Source organism: Poecilia formosa, unplaced genomic scaffold (assembly GCF_000485575.1).
Source record: "Poecilia formosa unplaced genomic scaffold, Poecilia_formosa-5.1.2 Scaffold2, whole genome shotgun sequence".
Lineage (NCBI taxonomy): Eukaryota > Metazoa > Chordata > Actinopteri > Cyprinodontiformes > Poeciliidae > Poecilia > Poecilia formosa.
In genome coordinates, this window is record NW_006799941.1 from 479,300 (window position 1) to 492,663 (window position 13,364).

General features: G+C 36.1%; 1 protein-coding gene across 2 annotated transcripts in view; it reads left to right on the forward strand.

Moving 5' to 3' along the window:
* The window catches only part of LOC103135478 (potassium voltage-gated channel subfamily D member 3-like), an 88,794-nt gene that overhangs the window by 17,889 nt on the left and 57,541 nt on the right, over window positions 1-13,364 (forward strand). The gene's annotated exons all lie outside the window — the stretch shown is intronic.

Here is a 13,364-nt window from a genome sequence, read left to right on the forward strand (position 1 = left end):
AAACACAAAATAACTTGTTTTACTCATGAAACAAAAGAAACCAACCAAAAGACGCCTTTGAGCAGAAGGTAGATTCATCCCCTGTAAATTGAAGAGAATGACTATAATTTCTTTACCTTTTTTGATTTTACCTTAAATGTTGTTTTCCCTTCAACTGTCACAAGGACACCAATGAAAGTGAGTAGGATTTAAACTAGGTAAGCCAACTTAAAATACTCAGTAATATTTTTTCTTCAACACATGTATTTTATGTGACATGACTTTCCAATTGATTACTAGCAAAAAAAAAAAATCATTTTCTTTAGATGACAATAAACAGATAGTGTTAAGAGGTATTTTATTTCAGTTCTGTGTGTTTAGTGGTGATACTTGATTCTTTTACTTACCTTTCTCAATCTACATATTGCATGGACCCTGATTCTGAGTTCTTCTGGATGTTTTCTTGTTTGCCGACTGCCAATTTGGTCAAGTTTAGCCTTACCTGTTTTCACTCTCACTTCCATTCTTGAGTAGTAACTTTGGTTTTCTTTAAAATATCTGTACTTTTTTATTAACCTTATGTTTTTAGAAGTGTGAACCCCGTCTGCTTCGGTGTACTCTGCTCCAGAGCTGAACAACTGAATAGGAGAAGCAGAATGAAAGATTTTATTTTTGTGGCCTTCAATCTGAAGATGTTCAGAATAAATGTGCATGAATGTATCCCTGCCTTAGCATCAGTCTGAGTCTCCTATTTAACGCTGAAATATTAGAGCCCAGCTAACATTATATATTAATAACACCAGCACACATGTTTATGCTTTTCACCACCAGTGGTGGAAATGTGCCTTTAGGCTACCATCTCATGTTTTCTATTTACTCTCACATAAAAGGTGCAATTTATATGCAGGCAGTGTCCGGGAGATGTGAGAAAAGTCTAAGTGTCAGTTTTTCTGAAATCATAAGAAGAAAGCTTTTCCTTAAAAGTCATACAAGTCTTTGTTTGGCTGCAATTCATTTTAGAAGGAAGAAATATTATCCTATGCAAATATAAGCTTAGTTATCAGTACAGGACAGATTAACTGTTCCTCTTCAATTGCCTTAACTAAATTGCCGTCTGCTGTACAAATAAAACCACCAATAAATGATAAAATCCAACTGAAGGTGGCTTACTGATATTAGCAAAAATAATCTAAATGTATTCCAGAAAATGAAAAAAAACAAAAAAACAAAACTAATTATCAACCTTTCTATCTGTAATCCTACAGATTCTGGGATGAAAGTAAGGGATGCTGTTGAAAAATATCCAATAAGTGTTTTATGTTGTCATAGTTGTTATAATTATCTCTTCTCTAGTTATTGGTTGGGGTCAGTTAAAGTATATATTTCATGAATAGTTTATGAATAAAGACTTTGCTATTAATGGACCTCATCAAAGAAGATTAACAGCAACCTGCAAACAAGTCCACACTCCTTTAACCTTTTCAAATTTGGTAATGTTATAAACACAAACATCAGTGTATCTTTTAGGATTTAATTGATAGACCAATGCAAAACATTATGCAATTATGATACAGAAGAAAAAAATATACATAAAAACCGGAAAAGTCTGCCATGCATTTATATTTAGCCTCTTTTGCCATTTTAACTCCTGAAATCCAGCGTTTCTATCAAGTTTTTAATGTCAGTATAAATGAAACTGTTATGTGAAGACCTCAAATGTTTTTTCAGAGAACAGTAAGGAACAAACAGCATTGTAAAGATACCGGAGCACAGCAGACAAGTGATGGATAAAGTTTGGGTGACGTTTAAAGTAGATTATGAAGCTATATCTCAAGTTTTGAACATCTCACAAAGCTGTTTTCCATCCATCATGAGAAAATGGAGAACAACTAAAATTCTAGACATGGCTCCAAAACTGAAAAGCCAAGCATAGAGAGCACTAATTTAAGAAGCAACCAACAAACCCATGGTAATCCTGGAGGAGCTGCAGACGTTCACCGCCCTGGTAGAAGAATTTGTTGACAGAAATGTCTTTATGGACGACTAGCCAGACTGATGAATTATTGATAGAAAGCCAAAGGAAGTTCCAGTTTGCCACAGGCCATGTATGTTACACAGATGAGACTTAGATAGCCTCTTCATGTCATTTGTGTCTGATCATCCATAACAATTTAGTTCTAAATTCAGCTCAACCAGGTGAAAATTAACTAATTCAGGCTCATAATTCGTTACCTAAACAATCTGAAGTTCACCATGCCAACATGAGCTAGTTTTCTTGGTTCTCTTGCATTTATTATACTTTGTCCAAAGTCAAATTTAAAACCATATATATAGATGTATATGCTGACATGCCTTACATCTGTTTTTTTTTTGTTTTGTTTTTTTATTTTTTTTCCTAATAAGCCATCAGTTAATATTCTTACATTTAAAGTGAGGCTCAAAGTATTATGGTCCAGTACAAAGTGAGGAAAGAAACATACAAATCAATATCAGGTCCTAACAAACACTGCAGAAACAGCCAGAGTGTATTGACCTGTGTCTTCTGCCCGAGTACGAACACAGAGCAGCCATCACTCGCAAAATATTATGGTGTTTTCCTGCATGGAAAATCCAAAGTTAGCTACTGAAGAAAGCTTTTTTGTATATTGTGTTAATTCCAAACTCAAATACTGCAGAATAACATCAAGGTGACCTGTTCTCACTTAAAGTTCATCATGTAAGAAACAACATGAATTTAAAGCACAACTCTAGCTGAGACGGAATTTTAACTTTCTAGCCTAAAAGCAAAAAGTAATGTGTGATGGGAAATGAGTTCCCTGAACACACCATCCTCCCTGATCAAATGGTGGTGGCAGCATCATGCTAATAGAAAGCTTTGTTTTCAGTAGGACAGGAATACTTACCAGATTTGTTAGGAAAGTGGATGGAGAAAAAAAAACAAACAAACAAACCTTAGCAAGGCTCCATAATATGGCAATGCTCAGAAGCAGAATGTCTTTATTGTCAATGTACATGTGCTTGGATTACTATACAAATAAAGACATTTGTGATTGTTACTTTACAAATAGGTGAGAAGGTTAATTGTTACTGTTATTCTATTTTGAACTTCAGAATGCATCGTCTTTAGGAAGAATCACAGTGATAGTAGCATCATGCTGGAGGGATATATTTTATTTTTGCTGTTCCAAACTGTTCACAATTGATGGAACAGTTAATGCTGTTTAAGACGGGCCCATTTCTCAAGAAAAAAATTACTTTCAGCCTCTTGGGGAATGTGGAGCGGACAGAAGCTCACCTTTCAGCATGACAACGGCTCCTAAAAAAGCTGTCAAAGCAGCAGCAGTGCAGCAGCGAGATGAACAAGTTTGCAAAGACATATTCAATGAGATATGAGACTCTAGTTGTTTGAAAGAGGGGCTGAAAAAAAATGTTGAACATGAAGATGAAAGCTTCCAGGGAGGGAGACCGAGAGTTATTGAAGAATTTGTCTAAGCTCAAGCTGAGAGCAAGCAAAGAGGTGTACAGGGAAAAGCTGGAGGGCAATCTCCAGCAGAATAACGTGCAGGGTGTGTGGTCAGGGATGAAGAAGATCACAGCTTTCAAGGTTAAGGGGGATTAGGGTTATAGAAACTTAGACAGAGTTAGTGAGGCTTGTTTGTGCTCAGCATTCTTATTTCTTGCAGCAACGGACACCAAAAACTCGACACCCCGTACAGTTTCCTGTTGCACCACAATCATAGACCACCACAACCTCCTCAAGTGTATGAAACACTGAAACCCCTTATGTCTCATCATCCCAACTGTCTGTCTTCAGCAGTCAGGTAAAGAAGCAGCAGTGAAAAAGAACGCTGCAGGCAAAGATGGTGTAAGCCCAAGGTTCTTGAAATGTTACAGACATCTGGGATTAAACTTCCTTCATCTACAATTGAGTCTGAGGAGATTATAGTACCTTGGGAGAAGCCTTGTCTTGTTATGGCAACTAAATCCTTGTAAGTAGACCCTCAGTAGGCTTTGCTAACATGACCCACCAGAGAGGTTCTGAAAGGTATGTTTTAGTCTCATCAAAGTAACAAATAAGCATGTTGCATTCTTGGTTTACAATAAGTAATTTTCCTGTTTCATCAGTCTTGCTCTGCTTTTGAAAGTCCAATTCCTCTCAAGATTATATTCCTGTGGTTTGATTTTTTTTTTCCCAGTCAGAATTCCTAGAAAATAGAAGTGTGTGTGTTCACAGCTGCCTGGATCATTGACCACCTCACAACAGACCACAGTTTGTGAGATTGACAGGTTGTCTGCCTGAGCAGATGGTTAGCAGCAGGAGCACTGCTGGAGGCTGCACTCTATTCCTACTCATCTTATACACTTCATCCTTCTAGAAAAACTCTGAGTACAAACATCAGTAGAAATACTGGAATAACTTTGCAATCGTTAAGTCTGTCTGGGATTGGCAAAACTTTATATTTAAGGAGCTAGTGAAAGATTTGGTGGTGTTATGGGGAAAGAATTGCTTGATTTTGAAAATCAACAAGAGAAAAAAGATTATGAACTTTTAACAGGGGAAATAATTGCTTAAACATTTTTTTTGATTTTACAAAGAAGTTGAGGGGGAGATTAAAAAGATATTTGGGTGTTCTGGTGGATAACTGTGATTTGAGATGGAGCAGGTAGAATCTGACTTTTTGGCTTAGAGTCAAATTTACAGCTAGATGGAGTATTTCTCCTCTAAATATGTAGTGGAGAAGGCCCTTTTAAGCTTCAGCTTTCACCTTAGTGGTTTAGTTTCTTAAGGTCACTTAAAAGAGTTTTTCTCACAAAATTATTACAGGTGTTATTTGAAATACTTAGATGTATGCACTTGTACACCCCATAGTACTCATAATATTTTCTCTATTCTGGAAGGTTTGTTTTTCTTGTTTGTTTTTGAAGGAGGGAGGCTGTAAGGTTTTTATAAGGTATATTTAGGTATGCGCATTTAGGTAAGACCGTGTACATATATGTATGTATGCATGTGTAGGTATGCATATGTACAAATACAATATTAACAATCACAAAAGCATGCTAATTGTTGACAGTGTAGAAGTCGGATGTCTGAGTTGACGTAATGCCTAACGTCACAAACTGCAGTTATTAAGGCTGACCATAAAAGGCCAGGAAGAACACAGTCAGACTACCTGACCTGATTTTTCTGTTTAATGTCTCCAGCTGTGTTTAATAAAAAAAAAAGTCTGAGTCCAAAGTGGAGCCAACAGTGACAGTGCAACGCGTACAGGAAGAGGAAAGGCACATCAAAACGGCACATAGGTTTCCGAGATTGATGCTGTGCCTGATAAAGTCAGACGGTTAGTGTTCATTACCGCTAACCTAATGTTAGACTGAAGAATAGATGATGTTGGAGGTTGTTTTGATGTTAGTGTTGTAAGTCGTAAATCATTTCACAGAAAAATCACTTAGAAATGCTGTCTCACTCAGACATTGGTGTTTTGCAGTTGTTTAATTTGTATGATTTAGTTGAGTGGTCAGGGTTTGCTTCTCTGCAAATGTGCTGAACAGATAAACGTTTGATTTTCCGTCATGTTGTGCTACTTCCTTTTTATTTTTAGTTGACACGTCTTTAAATGTGCTACATTTTTTTTTCTATTTGTGAAATGTGCTGCATTTGTTTTCTATTTTTCTAAATGGACTATAGCAGTCAGCAATATTAGAGAACTTTTTTTTTAATTATTATTATTTTCTAAGTCAAAAGTTTAAATATACTAAGACTGATATGGTTTCAAACAATTTGGGAAAGGCCATATGACATGTAGTAGCTTTGTTAGCTTCTGGTCATTAATTTAATATGTTCAAACAAATTTAGTGAAGTACAAAATTATGTGAATTTCCAGCNTTTTTTTTTTTTGTGCAATTTTTTTTCTGTACTATTTTTGAAAACTGTAGAAAACATGACAGTAATCAGCCATTAGAACAATTTTTGGAAACAAGTGTGTCTTAAAAATATGTCTTCTTTGCTCCTGTGTTATAAAAACAGTGTGAAGACAACTGGGTTGACTTTTTGTTTCATGTTAGCTCACTTAAAAACATCTCTGCTTTAATCAGGCGCTGCCAGTGTCTCTGATCGTTCTGCACATCAAGCACACAGAATCTCTCTTGTGTGTAGAATTCAATATTTCTGTAAAAACAAGCAGTTTTGTTTATTTATACCCACTCTTCTAAGGAGAGAGCTGATTCCTATGTTTAGTTGTCAGGGGAGTATAAGTGGGACTCCCAGCACAGATTCCTGGTGCATCCCAGTTCTATTATGCACCTAAGCTTATGTTTCTATGTTTAATATTTTCCCTAAGAATATTATAAAAACACTTCATATTTTTCACTCTTTACAGTTAGTCACTCACATTAACCAAAAATATAGTTGAGTGCTAGAACATCAATTGTCAATATATGTTTTACAGTTGAAAATCTGTGAGTTACCAAAACAGCGATGGTTGGCTTTGTACATGACCACCTTGCTAAAGTTTTAAAAAGTTTTGATTTATCTTTCAGTTTATATTTGTAGTTATTCACTGACGATATAATTGAATCACACAACTGCCACTGTAATTTCCTCATCTGTAGTCTGGGATGTTATTTACAAAGACATGCATAATTTTTAAGGCGACATGTACAACAGGTTAAAATCAAAAGCTGTTTTCAGGCAGACTATTCCAGATGTATGGAACTGCGCATAAGCATGAATCCAAGCACATTTTCTGTGTACATCACGATCAAAGTTGAACATAGCACACAAAGGCGTAACAGATTCCTTGCTTGAAAGATCCACATTGATCACACACATCATGTGTGATTCTTCTCTTGCAGGGGAAAAAAAACAACATAATGGTTTGTTGGAGTTGCTCCAAAATGAAAAGTGTATTGCACACACTATTAGTGTGAATGAATGCCAAAATGCTGCAGGAAAACAGTGAGGTTGGTGTTCAAACTTTACAAGTGTTCACTGAAATAACATTTGTAAACAAAGAGCCTCTCAGGGGCTGAAACTGTAGTTTAACCATCAAAAACCAAACTACTCACTTGCACCGTTGGTTTATAATGATATCATAGAGATGCACTTATAGCCTTAGTATGCATGTGGGGACACACATGCCTAATTGTTAAACTAGTTCTAATCCACTAAAATGTTAGTTATTCAAATTTCTGCATCTGATTTTTCTACTATTTATCACATCTTTGATTCAAACCCTGATGTTTAAGTATTATTGTTCAGTGAACATCTAGAATTGAAGAAACACTTATGTTAAAATTTTCCGTTTACAATTATAATGTCCTAACGATGTGACAAAAGTAGGAAATAGGAAGATTTTCTACAGTATGACAGAAAAGCACAACATCAACAGTAGTGAGAAACATGAAGCAAAGAGGAAAAAATAGCCAGTCAGCAATGAGGAGAGAAGATGCAATGCTATCTGGTATAGTTTTCAACACACTATCTCAAGATGTTTGTATCCAGGCACAAAGAAGCACCTTGAATGACATGAGATGCTCTGTGCACAGAAAGAGACTGTTATTTTTAGATGCTCGACCCTTATCTCACCACACAGCTGGCAAAAGATTTGGCACAGAGAAAGGTAAAGAAAATGTACTAATAACCTTCAATGTGCTGTGAAGGAGGATTCAGATAGGGAAAGTGAAACAGTGTCTGAGAGCACAGCCAAGGTTAATTGCATGTGCCTTGAAAATGAAATGTGAGTGTTGTGGTCTTTTATTGGGTTCATCCTTCTAAAAATAATATCTTTGGTCTTATGAGTTTGTTTTTCTTAGTTGTTGCTGTCTTTGGTCCTCCAGGCCACAGTTTTCACACCTGTAGTAATGTAAAAAAAAAATAAGGACATTAAGTTTTTAGTTCTTTATCATGAAATGTTCAGAAACTTATCTAATGTTATTTTTAATTTATTTAGGGAAAAGAAAGTGATGTAATTGCATGTAAACACAAAATAACTTGTTTTACTCATGAAACAAAAGAAACCAACCAAAAGACGCCTTTGAGCAGAAGGTAGATTCATCCCCTGTAAATTGAAGAGAATGACTATAATTTCTTTACCTTTTTTGATTTTACCTTAAATGTTGTTTTCCCTTCAACTGTCACAAGGACACCAATGAAAGTGAGTAGGATTTAAACTAGGTAAGCCAACTTAAAATACTCAGTAATATTTTTTCTTCAACACATGTATTTTATGTGACATGACTTTCCAATTGATTACTAGCAAAAAAAAAAAATCATTTTCTTTAGATGACAATAAACAGATAGTGTTAAGAGGTATTTTATTTCAGTTCTGTGTGTTTAGTGGTGATACTTGATTCTTTTACTTACCTTTCTCAATCTACATATTGCATGGACCCTGATTCTGAGTTCTTCTGGATGTTTTCTTGTTTGCCGACTGCCAATTTGGTCAAGTTTAGCCTTACCTGTTTTCACTCTCACTTCCATTCTTGAGTAGTAACTTTGGTTTTCTTTAAAATATCTGTACTTTTTTATTAACCTTATGTTTTTAGAAGTGTGAACCCCGTCTGCTTCGGTGTACTCTGCTCCAGAGCTGAACAACTGAATAGGAGAAGCAGAATGAAAGATTTTATTTTTGTGGCCTTCAATCTGAAGATGTTCAGAATAAATGTGCATGAATGTATCCCTGCCTTAGCATCAGTCTGAGTCTCCTATTTAACGCTGAAATATTAGAGCCCAGCTAACATTATATATTAATAACACCAGCACACATGTTTATGCTTTTCACCACCAGTGGTGGAAATGTGCCTTTAGGCTACCATCTCATGTTTTCTATTTACTCTCACATAAAAGGTGCAATTTATATGCAGGCAGTGTCCGGGAGATGTGAGAAAAGTCTAAGTGTCAGTTTTTCTGAAATCATAAGAAGAAAGCTTTTCCTTAAAAGTCATACAAGTCTTTGTTTGGCTGCAATTCATTTTAGAAGGAAGAAATATTATCCTATGCAAATATAAGCTTAGTTATCAGTACAGGACAGATTAACTGTTCCTCTTCAATTGCCTTAACTAAATTGCCGTCTGCTGTACAAATAAAACCACCAATAAATGATAAAATCCAACTGAAGGTGGCTTACTGATATTAGCAAAAATAATCTAAATGTATTCCAGAAAATGAAAAAAAACAAAAAAACAAAACTAATTATCAACCTTTCTATCTGTAATCCTACAGATTCTGGGATGAAAGTAAGTGATGCTGTTGAAAAATATCCTATAAGTGTTTTATGTTGTCATAGTTGTTATAATTGTTATCTCTTCTCTAGTTATTGGTTGGGGTCAGTTAAAGTAAATATTTCATGAATAGTTTATGAATAAAGACTTTGCTATTAATGGACCTCATCAAAGAAGATTAACAGCAACCTGCAAACAAGTCCACACTCCTTTAACCTTTTCAAATTTGGTAATGTTATAAACACAAACATCAGTGTATCTTTTAGGATTTAATTGATAGACCAATGCAAAACATTATGCAATTATGATACAGAAGAAAAAAATATACATAAAAACCGGAAAAGTCTGCCATGCATTTATATTTAGCCTCTTTTGCCATTTTAACTCCTGAAATCCAGCGTTTCTATCAAGTTTTTAATGTCAGTATAAATGAAACTGTTATGTGAAGACCTCAAATGTTTTTTCAGAGAACAGTAAGGAACAAACAGCATTGTAAAGATACCGGAGCACAGCAGACAAGTGATGGATAAAGTTTGGGTGACGTTTAAAGTAGATTATGAAGCTATATCTCAAGTTTTGAACATCTCACAAAGCTGTTTTCCATCCATCATGAGAAAATGGAGAACAACTAAAATTCTAGACATGGCTCCAAAACTGAAAAGCCAAGCATAGAGAGCACTAATTTAAGAAGCAACCAACAAACCCATGGTAATCCTGGAGGAGCTGCAGACGTTCACCGCCCTGGTAGAAGAATTTGTTGACAGAAATGTCTTTATGGACGACTAGCCAGACTGATGAATTATTGATAGAAAGCCAAAGGAAGTTCCAGTTTGCCACAGGCCATGTATGTTACACAGATGAGACTTAGATAGCCTCTTCATGTCATTTGTGTCTGATCATCCATAACAATTTAGTTCTAAATTCAGCTCAACCAGGTGAAAATTAACTAATTCAGGCTCATAATTCGTTACCTAAACAATCTGAAGTTCACCATGCCAACATGAGCTAGTTTTCTTGGTTCTCTTGCATTTATTATACTTTGTCCAAAGTCAAATTTAAAACCATATATATAGATGTATATGCTGACATGCCTTACATCTGTTTTTTTTTTGTTTTGTTTTTTTATTTTTTTTCCTAATAAGCCATCAGTTAATATTCTTACATTTAAAGTGAGGCTCAAAGTATTATGGTCCAGTACAAAGTGAGGAAAGAAACATACAAATCAATATCAGGTCCTAACAAACACTGCAGAAACAGCCAGAGTGTATTGACCTGTGTCTTCTGCCCGAGTACGAACACAGAGCAGCCATCACTCGCAAAATATTATGGTGTTTTCCTGCATGGAAAATCCAAAGTTAGCTACTGAAGAAAGCTTTTTTGTATATTGTGTTAATTCCAAACTCAAATACTGCAGAATAACATCAAGGTGACCTGTTCTCACTTAAAGTTCATCATGTAAGAAACAACATGAATTTAAAGCACAACTCTAGCTGAGACGGAATTTTAACTTTCTAGCCTAAAAGCAAAAAGTAATGTGTGATGGGAAATGAGTTCCCTGAACACACCATCCTCCCTGATCAAATGGTGGTGGCAGCATCATGCTAATAGAAAGCTTTGTTTTCAGTAGGACAGGAATACTTACCAGATTTGTTAGGAAAGTGGATGGAGAAAAAAAAACAAACAAACAAACCTTAGCAAGGCTCCATAATATGGCAATGCTCAGAAGCAGAATGTCTTTATTGTCAATGTACATGTGCTTGGATTACTATACAAATAAAGACATTTGTGATTGTTACTTTACAAATAGGTGAGAAGGTTAATTGTTACTGTTATTCTATTTTGAACTTCAGAATGCATCGTCTTTAGGAAGAATCACAGTGATAGTAGCATCATGCTGGAGGGATATATTTTATTTTTGCTGTTCCAAACTGTTCACAATTGATGGAACAGTTAATGCTGTTTAAGACGGGCCCATTTCTCAAGAAAAAAATTACTTTCAGCCTCTTGGGGAATGTGGAGCGGACAGAAGCTCACCTTTCAGCATGACAACGGCTCCTAAAAAAGCTGTCAAAGCAGCAGCAGTGCAGCAGCGAGATGAACAAGTTTGCAAAGACATATTCAATGAGATATGAGACTCTAGTTGTTTGAAAGAGGGGCTGAAAAAAAATGTTGAACATGAAGATGAAAGCTTCCAGGGAGGGAGACCGAGAGTTATTGAAGAATTTGTCTAAGCTCAAGCTGAGAGCAAGCAAAGAGGTGTACAGGGAAAAGCTGGAGGGCAATCTCCAGCAGAATAACGTGCAGGGTGTGTGGTCAGGGATGAAGAAGATCACAGCTTTCAAGGTTAAGGGGGATTAGGGTTATAGAAACTTAGACAGAGTTAGTGAGGCTTGTTTGTGCTCAGCATTCTTATTTCTTGCAGCAACGGACACCAAAAACTCGACACCCCGTACAGTTTCCTGTTGCACCACAATCATAGACCACCACAACCTCCTCAAGTGTATGAAACACTGAAACCCCTTATGTCTCATCATCCCAACTGTCTGTCTTCAGCAGTCAGGTAAAGAAGCAGCAGTGAAAAAGAACGCTGCAGGCAAAGATGGTGTAAGCCCAAGGTTCTTGAAATGTTACAGACATCTGGGATTAAACTTCCTTCATCTACAATTGAGTCTGAGGAGATTATAGTACCTTGGGAGAAGCCTTGTCTTGTTATGGCAACTAAATCCTTGTAAGTAGACCCTCAGTAGGCTTTGCTAACATGACCCACCAGAGAGGGTCTGAAAGGTATGTTTTAGTCTCATCAAAGTAACAAATAAGCATGTTGCATTCTTGGTTTACAATAAGTAATTTTCCTGTTTCATCAGTCTTGCTCTGCTTTTGAAAGTCCAATTCCTCTCAAGATTATATTCCTGTGGTTTGATTTTTTTTTTCCCAGTCAGAATTCCTAGAAAATAGAAGTGTGTGTGTTCACAGCTGCCTGGATCATTGACCACCTCACAATAGACCACAGTTTGTGAAACTGACAGGTTGTCTGCCTGAGCAGATGGTTAGCAGCAGGAGCACTGCTGGAGGCTGCACTCTATTCCTACTCATCTTATACACTTAATCCTTCTAGAAAAACTCTGAGTACCAACATCAGTAGAAATACTGGAATAACTTTGCAATCGTTAAGTCTGTCTGTGATTGGCAAAACTTTATATTTAAGGAGCTAGTGAAAGATTTGGTGGTGTTATGGGGAAAGAATTGCTTGATTTTGAAAATCAACAAGAGAAAAAAGATTATGAACTTTTAACAGGGGAAATAATTGCTTAAACATTTTTTTTGATTTTACAAAGAAGTTGAGGGGGAGATTAAAAAGATATTTGGGTGTTCTGGTGGATAACTGTGATTTGAGATGGAGCAGGTAGAATCTGACTTTTTTGCTTAGAGTCAAATTTACAGCTAGATGGAGTATTTCTCCTCTAAATATGTAGTGGAGAAGGCCCTTTTAAGCTTCAGCTTTCACCTTAGTGGTTTAGTTTCTTAAGGTCACTTAAAAGAGTTTTTCTCACAAAATTATTACAGGTGTTATTTGAAATACTTAGATGTATGCACTTGTACACCCCATAGTACTCATAATATTTTCTCTATTCTGGAAGGTTTGTTTTTCTTGTTTGTTTTTGAAGGAGGGAGGCTGTAAGGTTTTTATGAGGTATATTTATGTATGCGCATTTAGGTAAGACCGTGTACATATATGTATGTATGCATGTGTAGGTATGCATATGTACAAATACAATATTAACAATCACAAAAGCATGCTAATTGTTGACAGTGTAGAAGTCGGATGTCTGAGTTGACGTAATGCCTAACGTCACAAACTGCAGTTATTAAGGCCGACCATAAAAGGCCAGGAAGAACACAGTCAGACTACCTGACCTGATTTTTCTGTTTAATGTCTCCAGCTGTGTTTAATAAAAAAAAAAGTCTGAGTCCAAAGTGGAGCCAACAGTGACAGTGCAACATGTACAGGAAGAGGAAAGGCACATCAAAACGGCACATAGGTTTCCGAGATTGATGCTGTGCCTGATAAAGTCAGACGGTTAGTGTTCATTACCGCTAACCTAATGTTAGACTGAAGAATAGATGATGTTGGAGGTTGTTTTGATGTTAGTGTTGTAAGTCGTAAA